General features: G+C 43.1%; 1 protein-coding gene across 17 annotated transcripts in view; it reads left to right on the plus strand.

The window, feature by feature from the left end:
• LOC143213706 (uncharacterized) overlaps nt 1-27,188 on the plus strand; it is a 235,578-nt gene that overhangs the window by 54,197 nt on the left and 154,193 nt on the right. For 6 of the 17 annotated variants that reach the window (XR_013010014.1, XR_013010012.1, XR_013010013.1 and 3 more), the window contains one exon: nt 14,887-15,118. The exons of the other annotated variants lie outside the window; for them this stretch is intronic. The gene's annotated coding sequence lies outside the window, so the exon portion shown is untranslated. The remainder of the gene's footprint in view (nt 1-14,886; nt 15,119-27,188) is intronic. 17 annotated transcript variants of the gene reach the window in all.

Raw genomic sequence — 27,188 nt, forward strand, 5'->3', positions numbered from 1 at the left:
AAAGATCATCGAACAAAAGGAGAAATATCTTATTCATCAAAGATAACTACTTGAATCAAAACATTGTGCTCTATTTCACCTTAAAATACCGAAATTACGTTATTGCCAACCTAAATTGCATTTTGCTGCACAAACGCGTAAAAATAGGTAAAAAATACACATTGAAAATGTAGTTATACCTTCGTCCTCTAAAAGACTGCCTCCATCCCACGACCCCGTGCTTGCAAAAAGGCAGAAATAAAATAAATAACTTTATTAACTACGCGTCAAAAGTTGTACAAAATTTTATTTTTAACTTTCCTTTAATTTCTTCCCCAGGATGATTCGATCAGATTAGATTGAAGATTGTTTGAACGCTGCGACAAAAATCATGGAAACGAGTTTTCACGATCTCGTCCTCTCGCTTCCTGTATCTCGTTGATCCTGACCGATCGTTTCTCTAACCTTCGCGTCGAACTTTTCACGGTTTATTCTCCACGGTGTTCCACTGATCCCGTTTTAGTTTTGTGCTTTTTACCGCGACCTCGTTATTTATAGTGAGACGAATGCGTCGATCCGCGGCGCGGCGCACGGAAAGGACTTTGCCTCGCGTTCACCAGCATTGCAAACCGTTCTAACAATAACCTCATTGTAAAGAACGATTAAAAACAGGGTCAGAAATTTAGAGACGCGACACCCACATTTCAGTATTTTAATAATTTATTGAGATTTTCATAAACCGAGCATAAAGATTCATAGTCTAGTAATAAATAATTTCCAACGCAGACATTAAACAAACAATTGATCGTCCAGTAATTAATTGCATTGAATAGCAATAAACGTTTTAGCACAAGTTCGGAGAAGCTTTAAATTTCACTGCATACTCTAAACTTCGGAACGTATAATATTATTTACGATATTATCGTCGTCATTATTGTGTTTTAAACCGATTGATTCTTTCTATATAATTGATTCGAGGTTAATAACCTTGTTGTTCGATATATTTGCTGCTGCTGTATGATAATTTCAATAAATACCATAGAAAGATACGCTTACTGATCGCGAATAAAACGTACCTCGTAAATCGGGGGATGAGTGTACACATAATCACTAGGCTACGGATTCGATGCATTTATGGTAAATCGGATCATCACTGATTCAATCAATTAAAAAATTCATTCACGTTTAATGAGATTTTTCTATTATTTAATTTCGGATAGAGCTTTCCCAATTAATCAAATCGGTATCTTATTATTTAATTCTTTCAATTCTAAATATTATTGCTCAAACTAATGGTTTGCATTCAATAGATTTCTGAGTATAAATAGTTTCCTGGTGATAAGATATACTGTATGTTTATCAATAATCCTCAGTAGGCACATGCTGTGAACTGAAGTGGATATACGCAGTAATAGCAGCAATCAATCAAAAAAATAAAACGAAAATGTGGCAAATGATATAGTTTCTTATATTAAGTACCATTTCTTCTTTAAATTATTGCTAAAATAAGAAATATTAAATAAGTAATGCAATTTCTGAAAGTATTAGGTATAACGATGCAAAAAATAAAATACTCATTTTGTGTTTCAGATTATTAAAATAAAAATATTTTACTTTGTGTTTCAGATTATTAAAATAGAAATAAAAATTTTATTTCGAGGTTCAGATTGTCCAAATAGAAATATTTTATTTCGAGGTTCAGATTGTTCAAATAAAATACTATTTTCTTTAAGCAAAATGAAATCTAAGATATTAAATAGTATTTCAACTATTTTTTTCGCCAAATAATGCTCACCTCTGCAAGAAACACATCATTTGAACCACTTTCATAATTATGAACACACATGAGGGTTGAAAGAATTCCAACTTACCGATGTTCTAGCGTGCCGAAAAAATTTCCGATCGTTTTTGGGTCATTCGGTGTAGCCGGGCACAGACTCCGGTTGAATTTTGCAGGGAGAAAGTATAAGAGCGCGAAGAAAGTGACAAGGATATCCTTTAGCCGTCGGGGCACATGGAAACCCGTCGGTGTTCATACACACGCTTCCCTTTTCGCTTTTCTTTTATTCCTTTGTACTTCTGTTATGTGCTTCACATACAACTTGTCGCTCCCCGTTGTCTCTTTCACTTCGCCTTGATCTCTAACCGAGCTAGACGCCGAGAATCCCGCGAACGCCAGACTCTTTTTTTCCCCCTCTCTCTCCCTCTCTCTTTCTTTCTCTGGAAACTTTCATTAAAGTTTGTTGCACGGTTCGAGTGTGTAATATTAAGGCTCGTTTTACGAGATTGTTTGCAAATCAGTTTTTTTCTGCGCCTGCTTGAATTGCATGAGAGAAGAAAGAGGCTTCTTTTTACCGCGGAGATCTTAGATAATCCGCATTAGCATAATTACTTAAACTAAAATTGCAATTAGCACCGGCTGAAACAAATCTGCTCTCTCGCGACAGTGATATTCGAGTACTTTTACGCTGGTTATAGTAATAAACTTGGCCATTGCACTTGGATAATATTAATTCACTCGGAGAAATGTGTGCACAGTGTTATAGTCAGTGTACATATTTTATCATAGTTGGTGCTCGACCGAAAGCAATGATTTTTTTATTAATCTATTCTCGTACTATACTGTACTACCACTACGGTCGTCGACATATGGGACTGTTCGCGGGATATTTTTAAATTGCAGATATATCTCTGTTTTATAATAAATAATAAATAAAATATATATATATATAATCTCGCTTCGTACAGTGAACGAACGTACCCATCGATTTTTATTTAAAAATTAGTGCGATCATTCCTCTTGAAATTAATTTTTTAAAAGTTGTGCTTATTTGTAGCATTCTGGAGAATTTTGTGAGTGCGATCAATTAATAATGTTTAAAATAAGATTAATTGAAAAAAATTACTTGTGAAAGACGAAGAGGAAAAATGATTTCAATTCGCCGAATTAATACTGGCCGGGCTCTTCGATTATTTTGATAAAGACGTTAAATAATTTAGCAGAGGATGAAGCATTATGACAAATAACGCAACGAAATGTAATTCTTCAAAAAGATAAAAAGATCGGCTATCTGGAAAATGAATTATGCATCGTGCAGAAGAAATGCTGCGTGACTTTTTATTTGATACTGTAGAATCGCTGAATATTTAATACGAGCGTACCAAGTGGAATTTCAAATATAAATAAAATCGCACGCGTAAAATGAACATCCAATTATTTAGACCTTCTCTCTCTCTCTCTCTCTCTGTGTGTACAATGAGGTAAATTTAATTGTATAAATTAAGTACTAAACTTATTAATTCTAGTGTTTATTTGCTTGCACATATACAGCAATTAAAATATTGTATCAGTTATTATACACAATCCCCGCGTATATATTTCCATTCTATGAAATTCAATATTTGATGTCGTGACAATTAATGATTCTCTGCCGGGTATGTTTCCACCTGGATTTATCATCGGAATAAAAAGTATCAAGCAAACCAATTACTTACTGTTCATTAACCAACCCGAATGCAATCAGAATCTATATTTTTCTCTTTTCTGTTTATTCAATTTTAATAGTGGATGCGTAGATGGGTATAAATTCTCCTGGATTACGAGAAATACCGAAAGTTAACAAGGTAATGACCGGTGAACAACGCTTTAAAATTCATTAACAATTTCGATGCATTTAAATAGTTCCCGAACAGGAACCCTTACGATTTTGCAAGTATAATTAATAGCGGAGTAATGATGCATCTTAATAAGTGTACTCGTCAACGTGTAAACACTCTTAATCTTAATAATTAAAAGTTAAGCGCGCGTATATCGTCGGGGTATCGCCATAATATCGCTAACTGTGTGGCGAACTGCTGTTTTACGGGAAAAAGCTGCTTATTCCCAGGTACCGGTTCCACAGTAACTTAAAAAAACTAAATTTATTCTGTGCACTTGCAGGTGCAATAAATGCATCAAAGCTCCGGTATAATAGTTTATTTATCTCGTACTGCAATAAATCCAGACAAATACTTGTTTACAAGTAAACGGAATGATGGAAAAGGGTTGCGTCGCATGTATATTATTTTGAGGATATGCGGGTTGGAAAAAATCGACCGTCGAACCTCCGGTTTCGAGTTGGAGCAGGCAAGTAAGGACAGCTGTTCCGAGCACATGTGGGCCCATTCGAACATCAGGCCCCACTCTGTTATTCGCCTCGGCTGCGAGGCTATAGCGCGGATGCCGCAGCACTATAGCTGTTTCCGGTGGGATCGTCCTTCGTCGAGCTTAGAGTGGCTGCTCCGATTTGCAAGGCTGCCAACCACTGGATACCCTCGAATATTCTCTATTATTAATATACAGTGGGTAACGAAAGTATATTCGTACACCTTTTGAAAATTAATAACTTTTTTATAATTGTACCAAACGACCTGCTTTATTATAATAAATCAGAAGCATTGGTTTACGCAATGATATGCAAAAAAGATTTTCCAAAAATTATAATTTAAAAGGTTATGCGCAAAAATAAAAAAGGCATTTTTTAAAACTTTTTTATTTGGACCCTTAATGAAAATTTAAAATATATGTTTTGTAGATCTATGTTAGTTATACGCATGCTGAAAATTTTATCGAATTTGGTTGACGCAGGAAAAACGACACGGATCGAAAGATGTACGATTCTGTGGATTTTAAGCAGAAATTGATTTTCAGCATGTGTATAATTAACATAGATCTACAAACCATATATTTTAAATTTTCATTGAGGGCCCAAATAAAAAAGTTTTAAAAAATGCCATTTTTATTTTTGCATGTAACCTTGTAGATTATAATTTTTGGAAAATCTTTTTTGCATATTGTTTTGTCATTTCGTCAATCAATCCTTCTAATTGATTATAAAAAAAATCAGGTCGTTTGGTACAATTATAAAAAAGTTATTAGTTTTTAAAAGGTGTACGAATACTTTGTACACCCATTGTACATAGTTCCTCCACAATTTTTACAATTTCTCCTAGACGAATCTTGGAACAAAATCTGTAAAACAAATATTTTCAAATATATCTTGCGCAATCTAAAAATTGTTTGCACCAATTTTAGGAAAAACGCACCGCTTACGAGATAACAGAAATTCAAATCAGTACATTTTCCTGAAAAATTTGCAGAATAAAAATGATGATGGCATTTTTCCCTTCCTTCTGAATGCACAGAGGCCATCGCAAAATCGAAATTGCAACTTCGCTATCCAATTACAGATCCACCTCTTCCATAATTTATCGATTGATCCATAAGGGTTTCCGGCAGCTTTTCTGTCGGCGTCCGAAAGACAACGCTCGTGCAAAAATGAAGTCGAGGATGGACATTAAACGCACTTCTACCTGGCTACACGTTCGTCCAGGTGGCTGTTGCTCGCAGCTGCTCGACGAGCAAAGCGGATTCGAGCGGAGACGCTCCGACGTCCCGACGCATAAGTACGCGTCTCGCTCGAGGAACGGCGAGGGGCCTCGTTAATTACGTTAATATAATTACGCAAGCTCTCGCGAAACAGATAACGCAACGATTAATTTTATTGTTTGATGTTTTACTTTAATTAACGGATTATTCTTCTAATTATGTCGACTCGCTCGGCCACCATAGCTGCGCGCGCGCGAAAGAGAGAGAGACGAATTATGCAACGGAGGCTTTGGCATTGTTCTTCCACGTTCTGCACTTTTATGACTTACCGTCTGCGGCTCCGGTCGTTTTATAACGTTCCCCGGACGAAAATTCATTTGTTCTCCGTTCGTAGATGCTGCGCGATGTCTGATTTATTTAATCATCTGCTAAATTGATTTTTTAAATGCGAGATTGTAAGAGCGTTAATGCGCGTCGAATCGCCGTGGAAAATGAGCGAAATATCTGCTTAGGATCTTTTATTTAATTATTTGTGTGGAGTGTCTGTAGTTGATTTAATTAGCAGAATAGAGAAAATATCTGTTAAAACAATAAATTTCGTTTTATTTATGATTGAATCAACTGCAACTAGTAGACGATCTGTATGCATTTATGGCGTTTACATGCATCAGGTGTCCAAATTAATTCGTGGTTCTCGCAGTTAATTAATTGTACCTTTATATATATATATTGAATTCGTATCTTCCGACCACTATATTGAAAATTCACTAATAAAGTAGATTGTGTTCATTTAAAAACTGCCTAAATATTATTTAAAATAGTTTTTAAATTATTTGTATCTAACTTCGTATTCGCTGGAATTGACGGACACAATAATTGTTATTTCGCATAAAGATCATCGATCTAAGACACATTGAGATGTGTCTATGTTAATTATTCAATTATCAAATTCACGGGGGGTTACGACGAATTCATTTGCAGACCAGCATTATACATTTCGAAAGATTGTTAAACGAAATACTTTGGGTTCTTTGTAAGTGTTGTTGATGTGTGAAACTCGATGGAATTTCCGAGGGAGATTGCGACAAGAACAAAGAAAAGAGGCATCTTAATTTATGGAGGGTCGTTTATTTATGAGGCGTTGCTAGATATTATCAACTTTACAGGCAGTATACGAAATGAGAATGCCGCGCGCAATTAAATCCGTCGTTCCTGAAAGTTACAGACGCACTGACCGCGCCGGTTATGGAATATTCATAACCGATTGATAATCTCCCGGCTGGTTTTATGTCATTTCTGCAAGGTTAATGAGCTCGCTGCATTGCTGTGTCATCGAACCGAGAAATTGTAACGCTTCCTTTCCAACATACCTTCGATTAATTTCTTCTTGTCAAATTTCTTGTCATTCCCAACGATACAAGTAAGCAACACAATATACAGACTTCACCGAACAATGTCCATTGCGAAAACCTGTGAATTTATTAGATAATTAAATTGTTGAATCGGTAATGCCCAGAAAATTTTCATACTACTATTCAATTTTCTACATCGATGCCAGCTAACCGTATTAATCAACCAACGTTCAATTAATATACGATGAATTTTTGGTCACTCAATAATGAATCTCGTTAATCATTGATTAATCTGCTCACTTGCAAATTGATCAATAATTAACGCCTCGCTTATCCGAAATTTTCTACCAGCCTTTTCAAAATCGAAGATCAAGCAAGTCTCTCAAAATTCCCTGAAATATTTTCTCAAATTGCACGTGCCTGTTTTTCCCATAAATGCGCAACATCCGCAGTATAGTCGTTAAACCTATTATTAGGTTTTCTGTAGATGAAGTGTTCGAGAAAATTGGCGAGTACTAAACGCGACAGCGATGAAAATAAAAGTAGAATGGAAGGGAAAGGGCGCGATGCAGTTTTGCATACGAATTGCATTTTTAGTGGACGTTATCGAATTATAATTCACGAATTGCGTCTACCTGCGGCATCGTAAATGGATCCCACGATAGAGGAGATTAACGCCACCTGCGGTTAGAGACTGCAGGAACGCGAAAGTGTCTTTTAAAATGCGTCCTCTTATCTCACTGGTCGATGCACACGTTGCACACGTTGCACACGGACGATAGACTGTTCCAAATAATTCCAAAGGCGGCGCAGACGGGGAAGTCTCGGCCGTATCGCACTTTCCTGTTGCGTCACGCATGCCAACGCATAACAGTACACACAATGTACGGTTTGCTTGCCAGTGCAAACACACGACCGCTGAGGAACGTCATTTATATGTGCGGGACGCGTCTGAACTGCACGTCGATCCTTCGACAGACGAATGCACCCGCTCGATCCATAATTGATCACTTTCTGGCGCCACTTTTTTTTCTAGCATAGAAGGATTCTTGAAATTGTTGTACTGACAGTAGCATTAACATCAGATGTAAAATTGTCTTGAGAAAATAATGTCGAGCCTATAAACAATTGTCTATAATTCATACAGAAGAGTACAAATTTTTCTTTTCACTATTTTTCGGTTCTGTACCCTACTAGTAAGTTTTCAAGTAATTGAAGGTTGAAACAATGGTAGTCCCCCACTTCAGTCGTGAATCGCCTCCAGAATTAGCAAACGGTTGGTACGGACAGGGACTCTTGGCAGGGACAATGTAGTTCGTGCAGGAATGTTATTGTTTATGGATTGGCCGGGTTTTGCCATTCGAGTAATTAATTCCATTAAATCGCGGTAAGCACAAATAAAATGTTGTGTATCGGGCGTATACCTTTTCCGTCCCGCGACTGGTAAACGGAATTGTAACGCGAGTTTCCCGGGCTATACTACTCTGTACGTATCGAATTAATGAAGTTGGTAATCAGCGTTGCCAGATTCTGACTTTCGTTCGCGGCCCCCGACAAAAGTTAATTACTGCGGCCAGATACATGGGCGTGGGCGTGATTAATTATCACGGGAGAGCGACGAACTCGCACCTTTACTGGCATATGCACAGAAATTTATGGAACATGTACTTTCCGCTGTTTGGGAAATAATACCTGGTTTAATTACGAAACCGGCGTGCACGCGTGTGCGCAATTATGAGGAAATAAAATGACGATAACGAACGGGGGCGACCATTACACAATAGGCGATACACCGTGATTATGTTGCGAAAATTCTTTCCGTCTCGAATTCACTTTTCGGGATACCGATCGCTGGACTGCCGATCTTTACGGTAAAGTGCCCAAATATGAACCACTTTTTGTAGATGTCATTTTTTGATTATTTTAGAATGCTCTTTTTCGACCAAAAAATTACCAGTTGTAGATGCATTTCCTCCCTATAAGATTCTGGGGTCAAGTTTGTTAAAAAATTGATACAGCTTGGGAAAAATATTTTTTTTGTGGTGTGTCATTTGCGGGTTCTAGCGAAAGGGGTTCTTAATATGGTACACCTTGAGTTCCTAATATGACACCTAGTGCCATATTCGGTACCCACACCAAGCTATACCCATATTAGGGAACCCTTGGTAGTGCCATATTGGGAACTCCACGTGGACTGATAATACTAGCTACTGACAAAGAGAAAATGAATTTCAGCCCAAACCAACAGTTAGAAAACATTAATATAAATAAACTGAAACTACAGATGTGTTCAAACATTTCAAAATCACTTACCTTCCTCGAAAAACATACAATCGAAAATCTAGCCACAAAAATATTCAACGCGTGGAGACACAACTTGCGGAGGATCGATACTAAAATCTATAGAATGGTGTGATTGCACTGCACACTGTTGAATAAATATAGTAAACTATTGTTTGAGGATTTTCTCACTAGAGTGCAACTTCCCCTTACAAGATATAAGGTAGTGCCATAATAGGCAACTATACCATATTTGGGCACATCACCTTATGCAATTTGCAATTTTTCTAGACGAATTTTAAGAGAAACTTGAATCGAATAAAACCTTATTTTCCGTGGTAGTAGCCTTTCTGAAATCAATTAGCATCGTACTTAATTCTGTCATATTTTATAACCTAGCATTTCTTGAAAATTTTCAAGAGTCATAATCGCATAAATCGCATTCCTGGCACTTTAAAAAATTTATTTCAACACGAATGTTTTTATCCCGTCCCCACTACAAGCAAAGTTTGAACATTTCGTGAACGTATAAAAATCCACAATTGATGATTACTGTAAAGAGAACGAATGTGCACATTTTCAGATATTGAATGAAATAGAGGATAGCGAAGGAATTCAGATATCGTTCAGCATATCGATGAATTTATCGAAACACCGAGTATATTTTTCACGTTTATCAGCCTCATCTAGTTACCGATCCTATCGGCGATCGATTTCCACCACTAATTAATAAACGTGATATACCCTTCGACCGAAAGCTTGAAACCCCTGACCTCGGTTACTATTCTCTAGCAGGCGCTACGTCATTGTCACTGGTAAAGCAGGGGCTTTGCGTGTCATGGTAATTGACGCTAAATCATACGAGTGCGGCGATCCTTATCCCGGAGACATTCCCAACAATGGTGGCTCCCATCTACAGGCCGATTCTTAAATAGGCTCAGGAGTGCCTCTAATTAATTCTGCTAATTTACTGATTTCACTAGTTTGACTCATAAAAATCCACAACCTCCATTTTTTTCGAAAATACCCATCGCTGTCATACAGAAAAATTCTTCGAATCTTTAAAATCATATTTGGATTCAAAGCAACAAGTTTTAATTTTTGCATAAAAGGAGGTGGACCTTAACACTAGAATATGTACCGAGCACTAAACACAATTGGCATAAATTGCCTAATATTAATGACAAAATTGCATTTATTTAGATTTCGATTGAGTCATGTTTAAAAATGTGCTTCAATAGAGAAGTTCACTAAAAATATTTCCCAAAAAAACATATTTATAATTTTAATATTTCTAAAAGAACAAATCTGGAACCAGTCATTTTGACCCATTCGGAAGTTCTGGTGTTAAAGGATTAATGAGACTTATCTGATTTTTGCAAGAAGATCTGCAAGGTATAGAGTCATTTTCCCACCGGCGATTTTTCCCCTTCAGAAGCCGCCTGACCAAAACAATTCAATATCCATCACGAGGAACGAATTCAGCTCAATCGACTGTTGAAGACCAGCTCGCATAGTCACGCTAGCCATAACTGGCTCCGTGGCATCCCCTTTCAGAAACAAAGAGGGGCTCGGCTACCAAAGAATTCCGAGCTGATCATAATAGACCATCGGAAGCTTTGGCCACAGACTCACTGGACCGGTCCCATCATCTTCGCAGATTAACACACATTAATGCATCGTCTGCGGAGTACGTTTTTCTTATTATCCGATTTATAAGATTAGAAAATATCGTCCTCTAACCCTTTCGATTTACAATACATTCATACAACTTTTGATTTACAATACATGCACACAACTTTTGATTTTCAATACATTCATACAATTTTTCACTTACAATACATTCATCAATAATACCACAATCTCATAATATGCAACAACAATTGGCAACTGCCAACCGAGTAGTCTCAAAAACCCCATTCTAAATCGAAGTGCTTCACCGAAATAAAACTTGAAAAGAGGAGACACATAACGCCCATTGTCGACACTTCTTCCACGAGGGCATTCATCAAAATCTCATTGCAAGAAGTTGCAGAGCACATTGAACCGTTCCAGCCTGTCTCAGCTTGCTGCAGCTTGCTCGAGCCCGTTCAAAGTCAGCTGTAGCAGGATCAAGCACAGCTACTCTCTCTCTCCCCCTATAGTGTCCCCCTCGATCTCCGTTCACCTTGCGCATTCTTCTAGTTCCCTCGCGAGCGAAACGCGGAAGAACCTTGGCCTTGGTCTGGTCGCTTCCGGTCAATTTAGCGCGCGTCCACCGTCGCCGCATTTGCGATTCATCCACGCGGAGCGGAGCCGGATAGAGCGAGGCGGGAAGAGTCAGTGATAAAAGGGATGAACGGTGGTGGTATATATACCGGTTGAGAGGGAGAAGGGAGAAAGCGGGAGAGAGAGAGGGAGAGACAAAGAAGCCGAGGAATCGGCTTGGAGGAAAAGAGCCGGTGCATCGAGCTTTGATACCTACATAGGGTGAGCCTAATACATACGAATACAGATCCAGGGGACACGCGTGCGTGAGCACATATCTCTCTGTACGTGCATACACGTACCTGTTGCTTATTCCATTGTTCTCGGTGTTGGTCGGGCTCCTATGTGCCCGGCTTCTCCTCATCTCTCTCCGCGTCCTCTTTTCTCCAGACTACTTGCGGTGTACAGGGCGAATCTAGTAACTGGGCCGGGGCTGCAACTCGGTTTCTATCTGGAGCGGACAAATATTCCAATTTTCCAGTGTCGAGTGTTCGTCGCCTGGCAGTTCGATTTTATACAGGAGTGTAATCGTGCTCCTTTTTAATGCTAGTGCTTTTGGTAATTGCTGAAAGGTGCCTTGCTTCGATCTTCACAATTGTTTAACTCTTTGTTGAGGTCATTACTGAGTACTCACTTGTCATTGTTTACTAAAAAGTTGTCGACACGTTGCGTACCACGACGTTGAAGTTTGGCTCTTACAAGGGAAGGACCCCAAGTGTCCGACTTCGATTTTGACAATTTTTTGTGAGATGATGGCATATGGATCCCTAATTATGTATGCAAAATATTAGGTGTAGTTACTCGAAAACTTCGAAAACTTGAGCAGCAAATCATGGTATATCAACAAGGTATGAAACTTTAATTGTTTATATCTTTAAAATTATTGAGTAACAACACCTAATATTTTGCACACATAATTAGGGATCCATATACCATCACCTCACAAAAAATTATCAAAATCGAAGTCGGACACTTGGGGTCCTTCCGTTGTTAGAGGGTAGGGAAACTGTGGAACCGTGTTACGAGGTTGATTCGTTAAGACAATAATTTTTCCCTCAGCGGCAGGAAGTTTGTATTTTGCATTTACGTATAGCTGTTCTTATTAAAAATTGTAACATTCTATTCGAAAGTGCAATTGCACTTTGAAACAATGTACAATTGTTCGATGCAAATGTTTTCCGCAGTAGCGGCAGAGTTATAGTCCGGCCCAGCTACTAGATTCACCCTGTATAGCTACCGGCCACTCTCACCGACGCAGGCTCCTGATCTGCTAACACAACCGTAAACAAAGTATATTTGCGGAGGAGCCTGCACGTTCACCTCTCTCTTTCGCCAGTGTACATACACTCCCGTCCATAAGTCGGCGGGCATTTACATCGGCTACACGCCCGCTGCCGAACTAACACCCTTGACCTCCTCAGCTGTTGGCAAATCTCGAACTGGGGTTCAACAGATGCGAGAGCATCAATCCGCTCTTTTTGGAATCATATTATTCCTCTCCGGCGCCGATGTTTGCACTTTCGAGCAAATTGTACATGCTCGAAATCTGGTATCTGGCATTGCACTTTAAACGTGCACACTCAATAATTCCGGCTACTCTTTCGCTGAAGCACCGGAGTATTAACGCGTTAGCTACCAGTGTTCGTTATCCATAAAATGGTGGGAACAATATTGTCACGTGGAGAATGAAACTTTTCGATTTCAGTTGCAATATTCTGTTAAACGCGGCGAGGAATTGTCACGGAAAAGTTTCCAGCTAATTCGTACATTGGCGAACGAGTTGAAGTAACCAGTAGCGCAGCGACTTCTGAAAGGGGGTGTACGAGAAGACCGCGAGCAGGAAGACGGCAGGTTAGGCCAGGAGGTTCGCGAACAAGGACGCAGCGTTTATGTGTGCAGATAAACGGCCGCCGAGGGGTGGAACCCCGATACGTTCGTGTGCACCACGAGCACACGTTTAATGGAGCCCGCGGATCTTGCGGGGCTAAGCCGTTGCCTCGCATTCATGACTCTGGCCTGACGTGGTCTCGTCTCCTCTTTTAACTTGGAACGTCGAAGAGAGACGGCGCACCGAATCCCTTTCTTCGTAGCGGGCCGCGGCCCTTATGTGTACGCCGCCGTGTTAACGTTTACGCGAGCCACGAGAGCAGAAGTTTCTCCATTCATAACCAGTGGAAGTGGATGCCGGAGCAGTGGTCCCTCGACCGCCTTCAGGCTGTGTTGCCCATCCACTGTGTGTATCCTATGTACATGTATATGTAGACACGCGGATCGCTCTCCTCTCCGATGGTAAATGTAGGTTACACCGGTGACGACTCTCTGTCTCCCCACTCTCTCCTCCCTCTCTCTCTCTCTCTGTGTGTGTGTGTTTTGTCCCCCGATTTGATCGTAGTATGCGTTCCCCGTGTCCGTGGGAATACTTCCAAGGTCACTCGAAGAGGCCCGTCTCATTCCCATGCTCATCCCTCCTGCCGACACGACCTTTCCACGCCAATTTTTCAGAGCAAAGGTCCCGACGCTTTCCTGTCTTCGCGATTTAGTGTCCTGCTGTTCTTCCTCTTCAAGCTCTTCATCTTTGCAAGACCTTCTTCAAGCTTGTCTTCTTTGAACCCTCTTCGCAGTTGAAATAATCGAAGATTCTTTATCCTGAACATTTCTTTGGCTTTCGTTAATAGGACCAGGAAATTTGCACATTCAATTAACACATTAATCGTCATACATTTGTAAGCCAGGATTCCGAATTAAACTTGACCGTTTCGGTTTTGTTGTTTTAATAATGATCGAACGAATTTAGAAAAGACATTTTAATCGTCGAGTCGAGTAACAGAAAAGAAGAATCGCGAGGGTGACAAGGACTTCGCTGTGTGTAGTACCTCTGTCCTAAATCGGTTTCCGTTGATCAGTTTTTAAGAACTTTCTGGGTCAGAAACTTAATGAAGGTGTCTGTCTATTACGTTGCCCAATTTATGACTTCATTATCTTCGTGCTCTATAGTGCGACCCGTCCTCGGTGCATCCTGAACGCTATATTTACTCGCTAAATGATGCGCTGACACAATATTTGCAATATACATTGACAAATCATACAGTGACTTGAATTTCATAATATATTGTCTATTTTTCAAATATAAATCTTTGCGGAGAAAAAGGAGTTTTGAAACCATCTCGCAGACTCTAATACATAAATTTTTATGCTATTCAGTAATTGTTGAAAAGGGAGAGGTTCATTATCAGATAAGTAGAAAATCCAGAGGTTGAAAATGAGTAGCCCAACAATCTCTTACGATTTCCTAGACTTAAGTGCTCGTAGAACCGAATAGACAGTTGAGGGAGTTATTTGAACAGTGTCAACGAGCCAGCGAACGAAGACAACAAGAACTACCAAACCGAATAAACACAGTGTCCGCAGACAGGAGTCCCGTGGATAGGATTCGGGCGGAAGAATGGCCAACCTGACAAGTGGCGCCCCGTCGCTTAATCCCTGCCTCACCCCCTAGCAGCGGCCCTCAAAGTTTAGCATAAGACAGCACACGTTCCGTCTCTCTTTTCGCCCTATCCCTTTCCCACGCTCTTTCTCTCTCTCTCTCTCTCTCTCTCTCTCTCTCTCTCTCTCTCTCTCTCTCTCGGTCTTCATCTCTCTTTGTCTGTTCCTCTGTTTAAGGTCTGGGATCGAGTATTCCGAAAGTGGTTGGTGCGACGGTGTGTACGTGTGTACACGCTTACCCGGCGAACGGAATCGAAGACAGGAGTGGGTGGCGCGGGTGGGATCCGCATAGAACCGAGAGCAACAGGTTCCCTAAAGCTCGAATGACACGCTTCGGGGATTTTCGCGAAACGACTATTTTGCATCCCCCACGATCACCCGGTGATGTCGGCTCTGCTGCTGCGTAAGGGTGAGTCGAGTGCTGTCTTTCTTTCTTTCTGTCTAACTTCAACTGCTAACTGCCTGGGGCCGCGTCCTTTATGTTCTTTACGCTGTGTGCCCGCTGTTTGGCCCATTGCTTTGCGCGACAATTAGCAAATTAACAAATTGCCAGCTCTGTTTAGTCTGACTGCAGAGTTTTTTGGTTGTTTTACCTTTGTGAAATGTTGGACTTTAAGTCTGCATATTGGATGTCAAAATATGCAGACAAATTCTAGAAGAAGTCTTTTGAAAAATCTTCATCTTCAGTGGATTAAAACCACCAAAAGACTGCGAACACGACCGAGTCCAAGAAGATGAAATCCCAAAAGATTCCACGCAACGCCTTTACACTGGTGACGTTCTAGTCATCCGCAATCCTATGAAACCGCTTTGATTCATCAAGTCTTCCCTGCTAAACCGTCGTCGAGGAATTTGTGCGAAAGTTGCTGTAGCCATGCAGAAAGTTCAAAGACGACCGTCCGCAAATTAGCGATTAACAAATTGGCAGCTCTGTTTAGTCTGATTACAGACTCTCTAGTTATTCTCCCTTTGTGAAATGTTGGACTTTAAGTCTGCGTATCGCACATCAAAATATGCAGACAACTTCTAGAAGAGGTGCTTTGAAAAATCTTCAGTGAATTGAATCCACCAAAAACATGAACATGGCTAAAAGAGTTACGTGCCGACTACGAACACGACCGAGTCCAAAAAGATGAATCCCAAAAGATTGCGCGCATCACCTTTGGTGACCCTTCAGTCATCCGCAATCCCATGAAACCTCTTATTCAGCAAATCTTCCCCGCTAAACCGTCGTCGGGGAAGTTGTGCGAAAGTTGGCCAAGTAGACGGTTCAAAGACGACCGTCCGAAAATGTAAATGAAGGGACAGGGTGCAGAACGCGACAGAGGGTGAACGATCCAGCGATCTGGTTCACGGGATTCTGTGGCGTCAGGACCACGTGGGAACTGGTACTCGCACATGGCGTCGCGTCGGCTTGAAGTTTGGAAACCACGTGGCCGAATAAGTTTCAGCCGGGTCACGACGACGAGCATACGTCACAGAACAGCTGAGCCTCTTGCATCCACGTGAAATACCGTCATGCCGTTTCCCGGTGTGCGTTGCACACGTATTCCATCTCACACGGACGGACGCAGACAGGCACAGGTAGCTCGACGGCGTGCACGTTTTCCTGTGTATTCACCAAGGGGATGAAGGTAGGGGTGTAGAGATGAATATGTGAATATGTGCCATGCGAGCGAGCGGCCGAACGAAAGTGAAAACGGGGTTGGAGGGCCTCTTCCTACTCTTCCAACCCCTCTCTCCTCTCACGCTCTCTCTCTCCCTCTCTCTCTCTCACGGTTTCTCCGTCGCGTGGCTCTTTCTCTCTCGGTCTATTCGATGTATTGCACCCCGGTATGCACAGCCATGCACCATTCGGTTCGATGTATGCGGGATAGATGCGGAGCGAGGTCGAGCTCCAGTTTACTGGCTCACCCTCTCTCACCCTCCGCCGCGCCTCCGGCTCTTCCTACACCGGATTTCCTAGTCAAACCGTATGAACGAATCGTCCGTGACGTGAGTTCTGACAGCTACATTCCCTTTTGAGGGATCCCGGAATCAAAGCCACGCTGTGTTCGACTACTTGTGGAATCGAGGGCTCGACGGTTCGGCGCCGCGCCGGAAAGATCGCTCCGCAGCTCGTCCTCTGATCATCCCGTTGCTGTTCTTCAACGTTTTGCGAATCGATGTTCGCGTCTGCCGTGGTTGCGGGTGATGTAATTGGTTGGATCTCTATATTTGTTAGATTTTTATATTTGTCTCTAGAATCGTTTGTCGGAGCCTGTTTGCCGAGACAGAGTCGATGGTGTACGGTGTTTCGATTTCGGCAGATTTTTCATTATACTCATTTGGTAGACTGTGTGTAATTCATTTTAACTCGTACTTACCATCTTGATGAATGTACTCATTGAACGACCCAGATCCTATTAAATTCTGGATGCACCTAAATTTTAAACATTGTTTGTTTTCATTGTGAGTTTTGAGGATGTTCATTCGAATAAGTTCAACCCAGACTTACCTGATTCTCCAGGATGAACCTTTGTCAGCGATAGGAAAGTTGATAAAGAGACTGTCAACGAACAGGACTAATTTTTCGACGAAATTCCAGGACCAGCCAGAGGCGAGCGAACGGAATCCTCGGCGTTCGTTCAGGGTCGTTCGAACAATATGCGCGCGGTGCGGGGCTGGGATCGATCCGGAAGCCCCCTAACCTAATTCCCGACCGTCTATCCCCGTCTTTGAGACAGGAAGCAACGCCCAAGGGACATTCTATATCCCTTACCGGTGGCATAGAAAGTGGCCGGAAGTGGTGGCGCGGGCCAACGTGTGATTGCATCCTCGAGGACCTGTTGCTCCGTCTCGTCGCAGGACTGGAGGAAGGGTGGCGAGAGATGTTGGTGTTCGTTTCGCAGTTAGAAACAAATGGCCTAGTACACACAGAGAAAGAGAGCGAGAGAGAGAGAGAAAGAGAGACGCGAGGGTGGTCGGAGGGTCATAAAACGGCGTGGTTAAAAGTAGGAAAGGGAGAGAGGAAGAGAGGGGTGGAGAGCGAAAGAGCAAGGACGAAAGACAGAAAGAGGAAGCAAGAGAGAAAACGCGCGTCGAGTTAAAAGGAAGGTGGCGAGAGGGGTGTGTGTAGGAGGTTGGTGGTGTAGAGAAGGTCGAATGGGAGGTCTGGAAAGTGGCGTTGGTGGCTCGCAGGTCAGGGGTCGTAGGTAAGTATATCTACCCTTTGTTAATTCGGGCTTAATGCAACCAGAGGGGGCGTCGAGGGAGAAGCGGCGTGTTGCTCGCGGAGGCAGACAATGGGGTCACTGGGATGTTTCGTGCCAAGTTTTCATCGCCGGACAAGTTTAGACCGACGAGTTGCGAGCGAGGCAACTCGTGGCGTGGCGTGGCGAGACGAGAGGCGAGGCGCGTGTTGTTGCTCGCGCCTTATCCGAGCCGGACGAGCGAGCAAGAGCGAGACCGATGATCGCCGCCGAGATCGAAACGATAGGATTGTGCCCGCCGAACGTATCCGCGAAGGTAGCCTGACTGCCTGCATGCTTGCTCGCTTACTTGCTGGCTTGCTTGTAGGCTTCCTTGCTTCTGTTTTAGCCGGGAGAGCCCGACGGTCGTACATTATGGATGCGGGAGCGAGCGTGTTTTACGTAATCGGCGCGGCGCGTGCCACCTGTGCACGTAACAACACTTAGAATGCGGACGTAATAGCCGCAGACCGCACCACCGCATCGGCGAAAAGAAACAATGCACGGAAGGTCGTTGCCATCTGCGAACGGGGACTCGAGATCGGCGTTACCGGATCGAGGGAATTTCCGGAAAAATAATAGGGCGAATGTTATAGTCAGGACCGAGTGACGTCACACGAGTCTGTTGTTCCACAGAGAATTTTTTATGGAATCTCGTCGATAAAGGAGTGGGAGTGTTGATCGTGCTCAGGGTGGGGATCCTATCATTGTTCTACGGTACGGGTCGTGACGTCATTAGTTATCCCTACTATTGGTGGTGGGACAGTTATGAACGTGACGTTATGTACTCCCTCGGGGATGGAGATAGTAATCTATATCTGCTGACAGATAGGGGTTAGATATGGTATTTGGAGGTCGCTACTTATTAAATATAGTTGTTACGATGTTTGTAATCTTGTTTATTCTGGTGGCTCTTGGTATGAGGGGCTACGAGGCAAGGGAGACAAATAGTAAAACATGAAAAAGTGTCCGAGACATTTTCCTGCAAGAAGCAAAAAGTTCGCTTTCGCGTGAGGGAACGGGAACGGAAAGAAGTTCGGAAGTGATAGGACAATTATATTTGCAATTTCGAGGACATTCCTGAGATTCTCAGTTACGTCGAGCTATGCGGTCGTAAAATCCGATAAGCTATATCGAATGGGTGCTCGAGGGTGTTCGGTACGTACGCAGACGGGGATCAATCGTCGGATCGCGATTCATGGTATTCGGCACGATAGGGAATTCTCTTCCCTTTTTTTTTCTGTCGAACTGGGTTATTGTGTGACGCCGCATGGAAACTATAAATCTTGGTGTGGGTGGTTTGGTCGGCGAGGGGCTTGACCTTGCCACTTGAACTTGTCCCCGTTCCCTGCCGCGGTTTCGACCGCCACATAACTTCGCCCAGTCATTCTTCTTCCCCGACGGATCGCCGTAACTTGAATCATAAACTTCCGAGAGAAATAACGGATTCGCTGGAATTCCTGTCAGGTCCCGCACGACGCGGGGAAAAAATGAATGGTATATAGTCGACGTCGAGAATAAATCTGTAGCATCGCTCTTCAGTGTCTCGTTTGTAAAAATTAATTTTCGTTAGCGAATCAAATACGGGAAACCGATCGACACTTTCGTTGTCTTGCTGGCCTGGGTTAGGCCATAGCTGGAATCATGTTTTGTACACTCTAAATGAAAAAATGAATGGTATATATATATAGAATAAATCTGTAGCACCGCTCTTCAGTGTCTCGTTTGTAAAAATTAATTTTCGTTAGCGAATCAAATACATCGATACGGGAAACCGATCAACACTTTCGTTGTCTTGTTGGCCTGGATTAGGCCACAGCTAGAATCATTTATTAGAATCATGTTTTGCACACTCTAAATGAAAGCTCGATAAAGTTGCTTTCACCGTATTCGGATGTATGTATTTGAACTGGCATATCTTTTGTCTTCTAGTTTACCCAGTGCTTCCAAAATATAATCGTCGAACGAGAACCGCGAATTTAATTGTTGAAAATATTTTAATATCCGATATCCCGGATGGCAGTTACCTTTTCAGTTATTGTTGCGCGTAATATTCGCGTAACGATTGCGTTGTGTTTTTACGTGAAACAACAAAAACCGATACACAGTGCACTCTTTCACAAATATTTATATTAAAATCGTATCCGCGGAATCATCCGTGTATGTACACACGCCACCATACCAAAATTTCGAGGGGTGAAATCGAATTTCTGTATACTGCGTACAAAAAACATGTTGAAAATGAAAGCTAAAATAACTGCTACCACAACTTCATCGTTTCTCCAACCAGTCCCTCGAAATCTCTTCCACCGTTAAATCCCGGCAAGAACAATCAGGATTTCTCGACGCCTGAAAATCGGTGTTGTTTATCTCGGAATAGACCGTAGATAGCTCATGAAAAATGTCATTCAATTTTCACCGATATAAAAGACAGCCGTCGATCGTTTGTCCCGCGAAGGACAGACACAGCGATCCGCAACGAAACAACCGTAGGGCTCTCTGTGTATTCGCAAGGGCGAGCAGGGGGTGAGTTGGGTGCGAAATAAACGAGGAAACGGCCGCGTAAAACGTCGATAACCCTGCGGAGATGAAAGGGCGAGAACGAGGCTCGTAACGGCTGGTGGTACATGTGGGCCAACAGTTTGTCGAGGTGACGTCGCTACGATATGGGGGCAGGTCAGTGATATCCAAGCGGAGTTTAAACGGTTGTTCGCTTCGGTACAAACTCTCTCTGAATGGCCAGCGAGGGCTCTCGAACGGCTTGTAAGCACGAGAACAAAACAAACCCCCGGCTCTCTCGGCTCCGAAGGCAATCCTGGATTACTCTCGCGCTGACTGACCCGTGATCAACTGGGCATTAACCCTGTTGATTCTTTCGTCAGCGAAATATTCGAGCCCGATACTTCCAATCAACCCCCTCCCCTCTACTACATTTGCTAAAGGAAATTCACATTCGATTTGTCTTCGATTTAAAGAATTTCTAATTCTATGTTCTTTATTATATTGCATAGATAGTCGTTCTTCTAAAATTCTTCTATTATATTGTATTACGCGTTCGGGTGTTGTTCTTTATCGAAGGTCGTTCTTCATTAAATTGTTCTCCAGCGTTGTTCATTATTGTACTGCGTTCAAGACTGTTCTTCATTTTCTTTATTAAACTGTCCGTACACGATGTTCCCTCGAAACGTCTTTAATATACTCCAGTCTTGTTCTACTGGAATTGCTTTATTGTATTGTATACGTATACAGACGTTGTTCTGTTCCAATGTCTTTCCACAACAAAAAACTCGGAGAATAAAATTGTACAAATGCAGACACGCTATCGACGAGTAAAGATTAGTTTTTTTCTTTGGACCAGCATGTATATATCACAGTCCAGAGGAAATGCCGTATAAATCCGACGCAGATTGGTCAAAGGCAGGACCATCGAAGAAAGCCAGTACATGTTTTACACGAGCATGACGGATCCGTGTGCAGAATGAAATCTCGTTGCCGCTGATTGCGCACAGGTGATTCGTAGTGCGAACGAAACCTTGGGTCGGCTCGTTGCCGTCGCTACCCGGTAGTTATTATGCGTGGGGGCGAGTTTCAAAGACCGTGATCGTAACCTAACAATCAGGGCTCTGGGTAGTTAGTGGGACTATTAGCCGACGTCACTGTGCCGCCCAGTAATCAACGCCCCGTTGGTGCCGTGGCGTTGGTTAACGATAGAGCAAGAGTGAAACCAGGGATGGATAAGGGTGGCGGAGAGAGTGGCTCGAGAAGATATACATACGCGTGTATATACATGCATTCATATACACATGCATGCTTATTCATACATCGATACATACGTGTATATATATACAATACAATACATATACTAAACATATACGCTTTGAGCCATTGAAACACCGTAACGGCATAATTATCCCTAATCGACGAATCGTAATAGGATGTTAAGTAGGTGACTCTGATAGCAACCGGAGCACGGATAGGCCACTGTCGAGGCCAACGGGGGTTGAAAACGGTTGAGAACGGCTTACGAAGGAGGTTTACGGTGGTTTACGGTGGTTTACGGTGGTTTACGGCGCCACCTAAAAAGGAGACCGTGCCCTTGAAACCGTTTATACGACGGTATAAACGTATACGAGAGACCTCTTTTAACGTTGTTTTTACAGTGGCTCGCCGCGGGATCGTTGCCTCGGACTAATCGAGGAAGTTAACCCGACGGGTTTTACGCGTTCGACTGTGTGTTTTCCACGGTGTAACGGGGGGGCTGTTAACTTGTAACGACTAGGCCGCGGAAATTTATGCAAACACTTTCAGAAATAAATACTTAGGAGGGGCGGCGAGCTTGCCTCTCGTCAACGATGCTCGTAAATTGAACGTAAAACGAAACTGCACCGGCGCGTTTTATTAAGACTGTTTATAATTCTTTTATGATTTTTGAACGATGCGAGCAAGATCTGTTTAGGGATATCTCGGCGCGGGGAAACTGGCTAGGAAGTAATTCAGCTGCCACTTCTTATGATTATTCTCTTCAGGGTTAATTCTTAGTCGTGAGTACCTCGGTTAATATGTTGAGCAGCACTGAGTTTCAAGTTGTTTTATTCTAATCGTATTACTGGTTTATGGTATTGTTGCAGGGTTTACAAAAATTCTTCTACGTGCACATTTTTTAACCCTTCGCACTCGGAGCTGCTTTAAATAGAAAATGAAACATTTCGTCCGACCTACAATAATTCCATTCTACAGGGTGTCTCAGCTGAAGGAGGCCACCTAAATATCTCCCTTATTTTTAATGGCACAAGAAATATTTATGGTATAATTTAAATGGTATCGAAGGAGGAATATCATAGAAGAACAATTTCTTCCGTCCGGTTATTTTTTCGTACTTTTTACAAGGTCATCGTTATTTTTCTATCGGAAACATATTACTAACTATTCCATCTTATAGCGGCTGAAAAAATACATTTGAATATGCTTAAGTCATTAACAAGATGGAATCAAAAAATAACTTTTAACCGGACAAAAAGATTGTTCTTCTATGATATTCCTCGTTCGATACCATTTAAATTATGCCATAAATATTTCTTGTGCCATTCAAAATAAAGGAGATATTTAGGTGGCCACCTTCAGCTGAGACTCCCTGTATACACATTTTCTTCTTTGAATGAATATAAAATGGATATAATGCCTCATACAGTACTATAATGTTTAGTAATTGATTAGATACCAACATATTTAATAATGTAAACAATGTTTTGAATAACGGTACGGCAATTTTTAGTGGCGACATATAAATGTCCGGCAAGAAAAGAATTCCAGAGAAAACCATCGATTACGGAAAAGAAAAAATGGCTGGAGAAGCGTCGAGCATTAATCCGAGGCGAAAGCCGTTCGCTAAACCGTGGAACGAACGTGAAACGAGCCGTCCCGCGGGGTCGGAGCGTTGCAGATCGGACAAGTTTCCTCGTGACACTCTCGTTGGCAAAGTTTTCCCTTTTCGAAAACTTGTCATCGATCTCGTTCGACTAGAGTCGGCAGTCGGGGCCGGCAGATTTAAAAAGTTTCATTCATTCCCGTGGAACTGGGTCAGAGACGTCGGGTCGCGTCGCGTCGGTGCGCGACTTATCGTGCCGCGCGGCGTTATCGATACATAACACACGGGGTTATGAAGTTCAACCCCCGGACGAAGAGGGGTGTGGGAACATTGGGTAATGCATAAACGGAGCTCGCAGACATCGGCAAGTTTCCAACTATGCGTTCCTCGGCTCTCTCGTCTCCCTGTCCCCGCGAATGTTTTCCCCGGCGCTGATCCGTTGTCGACACGAATAAACTTAAGTAAAGTTTCAAGGTCCCCCCGACTGCGGTTCCCGTGTCCGTGTGCTGCCGATCGGGTGTAGGTAATCTTGTTAACCGGAGTATGTATGTATATACGTCTCTCTCACTCTCTGGTCGCGTTGGCATTTACATTTCACTGAATGACGGAGCCCCTCGGCCCGTAAATGAAAATCGATCGATTAATTCAGCCTGTGTGCCGAGCATTATGTAAATTGTATTATCTACAGAGAGCGACCGGATTCGGTGACAATTGTAATCGTACTTTACGCCGCATCTCCATTCAGCGACAATCGTTTCCGAGCCGCGATTGCAGCTGCTCGAGACCGATCACTGGGTCACGTCAATTACAGCGTAATCATAGTCCTTTTTCGTAAATCACATTTTCAAATGTACACGGAAAGTTGATCCGCGAATCAGAGAGTTCAAAAATAGCCGAACTTTCAAGAAGCATACGAGTGAATGAGAAATTGCCTTGTTGATGCCTCTTCACTCCTAAAACAATTACGCATTTCACGATTGAAAGGAATCCTCGAGGAGCCTCGAGCCCTACAATCCCCAAAAAATCCAAGGAATCCAATCGCAGAGCCGGAGGGTCAACATGCAGATCGTGTAATCCCGAGCAAAACACGCTGCCAGCAAAAAGTCGACCCTCGAATCGAGCCTGACGCGATAACAAAAGCATCGGGACAAGGAAAAGAATCAGGATGCCGGCAAAAACAGGAGGCGCGTGCCTGTTGGACCTTCGAAGATCAATCTTCGGATTAGGGACGAGGAGGAAGACGGTGGGGTTTGAAAGAGGATCTTCAGGTGGAAGTTCAGAAAACGACAGAAGGAACGAGCTGCTGTAAGAAGGAGGAGAAAAATAGTGGGCAGATCTTGTAGGCGGAAGAGAAAGGGCTGCGTGTTGGGTAGGCTATTTGTGTTTCCCTAAACCCTTGATAGACGAACCTTTGTGCATGCAGATGCATCGAAATTCTCCAAGATTAATTCGAATGGTGTATACTAAAATTTCTGGACAACTTCAATTTTCTTTTCGGCGTCTTACGTTATTGGTTATCTTAAAAATGGATGGGTATGACAAAGTGATTTCTATTGGTGAGTGGGTGGTGCATTTTGGTCGTAGCAGTTATGTTTAGGCTGTGGAATAATTGGGTGCGAATGATATGGGAAACCGATACGGAAACTAAAGTATCCTTATACAAGAAGATTGTCCTGTCAATGGTTCGCTCACGAGACGGTCTCGAAGTGGTGTCCGATGACACCCAAAATTCTGGGACCGTCGCGTCGAGTGTTTCGAGCTATTGCAGCGGACCGTGTCTAAATAAATACACATATCTCACGTTCGGTCTGCTTGAGACCGAACAAGACGTTTGAAAAATCGATTCAAACGTTAAACAGAAAATAATCAATCCTCGATGAAAATGCGTTTCTAATAGAAAGGCGACCGTCAGCAACAAAACAATGTACAACGATCTTCAGAAGATTTTGGACGTCCCTTTAGAACCGGGAACAGATTTCCACCGCAACTATCAAGGTTCCGGCGTCCGTCTAGTCCCGTTTCAGACACCTTTGTTCCTCGCGCAACTTACTATAGCGTTCAAAGCGGAAACGTCGCTAGATGTGGCCCACGGCTAAAGGGAAACGAACGAAACGAGGGGGTGGGCTGCGGGGGGACTCGAGGGGGCGTAACAGGAGCGAGGATCGGGAAACTATTGACCACGCTGGGAAGCCGTTTAACCCCCCCGAGAGAGAGAGAGAGAAAGAGAGGAGAGAGAAGGTGCACACAGAGGGAATGGTCACACGCACGCACACCACGTATGCAACGAGGCAGCAGCAGTAGCAGCAGTAGCAGCAGCCGCCAGGAAGGGAAAGCATAAACGGTTCCACACAAGGAAGTTCATTCATGAGTGCGGAACTTTGGTAGATGTTGAGGTTTGCACGAACACGGCCTCGCGCCCAGTCACATCGTATTCGAGAGTACGCCTGTAGTACGCAGCTCTGCTCCTCCTCCTCATCCTCATCCTCCTTTCTCATCCTCCTTTCTCATCCTCCTCCTCCTCCTCCTCCTCCTCCCTCAGCTACTCCTTCCTCTTCTCGTCCTCTTCCCTTTGATAGTGGTTGAACGTCGTAAGCGGCCCCGGGATAAAGAACTCCAACATAGAGAGAGACGGACGAAGGCTGAACAACCACGACACCGACATTGTTGTACCACGATAAGATAGCGAGAAAGGGACCGAGCACGTGCAGGAGCCTCGGACATAAACCGATCGGCATCAGCGATCGGGAACCAACACTCGCGTGTGCAATTAGCGTGCGTAACGTGCGTGAGATTACACGCGGACACACTGAACCATGCAGCATACTTTCTACCGATCCTTTTCGGTGCAAATGTTGCTGCTCTCGGGTTTGCGATGTCGAGGATCTGAGAGTGGATTTTCATTTTTTGTTTCTTTTCACGGTCACATCTTGGAAGTTTTTAGGCGGAAGACTAGAGTGTGGATTTTATTAATTTTTCTAATAATTTGAAGGCTCTGCACTCTCGAAGCCATTTCAACTTCACAAGTTCGACGTTCCACGGAGAACACTCGTTGCATGTACGACTATTTTCATTTTGTGCGACGATCTTACAAAAGCGGATGTCCAATGAAAATATACAAAACGTCAGTACAGCAAATTTTCCAGTCCCTTCGAACACGTTCGAATGTTCGCGAATGCTCTCGATCCCGCCTCAAGAGTGTCGCGCTTGATCCGCAAACGCGAAATACTCGTGAAAAACGATTCGCAACATTTTTTCGCGGCTCTCACGAGGTAAGCACGCGTCGCGGCAAAAATATGGACCCGGACGAGCGTGCAAAGCGATTGTCGAGGTATTATAGACGATCAGCCAGCCGTGACACCGGTTCAATCGGGGGTGGTCGAGCACATGGTGAATTACACAGATTCTCCCACGCTATGTGGACACACACAGCCCGTTTTCTCCTCCTCCTCTTCTCGTCTACCTTCTCTCTTCCCCTTTCTCTCCCCCCCATGATCGCTCGTCTCTTTTTTCTTGCGGGAGCTCTCTCGTTTCATTCAACTTTTTCCCTTTCTTGCGCTCGACGTTTTCTCTTTACACATTTCCCCGGCTCTCTCGTTCGACGCTTATCAGAGGCTCGATTCCCTCGTATCGGCGAACATACCACCCGGACGATACACACACACACAAGGTCGAGGTCGTTTTCACAAAAGGCTCCCGTCCCCTCGGTCTTCCCATTTGCCCGGGTTATGAATGGATTCCAACTATGTACTATTAGGCCATCAACCGCTCGCGCGCGATACACCTCGTTTTCTCTGTTCCCGCGGCTCTACAGCGTGTCCCATGCAATTGGTCCACGGAAAATACTTTGAGAATACTTGTCCGAACAGAATTACTGACTCTAGATC

Source organism: Lasioglossum baleicum, chromosome 11 (assembly GCF_051020765.1).
Source record: "Lasioglossum baleicum chromosome 11, iyLasBale1, whole genome shotgun sequence".
NCBI lineage: Eukaryota > Metazoa > Arthropoda > Insecta > Hymenoptera > Halictidae > Lasioglossum > Lasioglossum baleicum.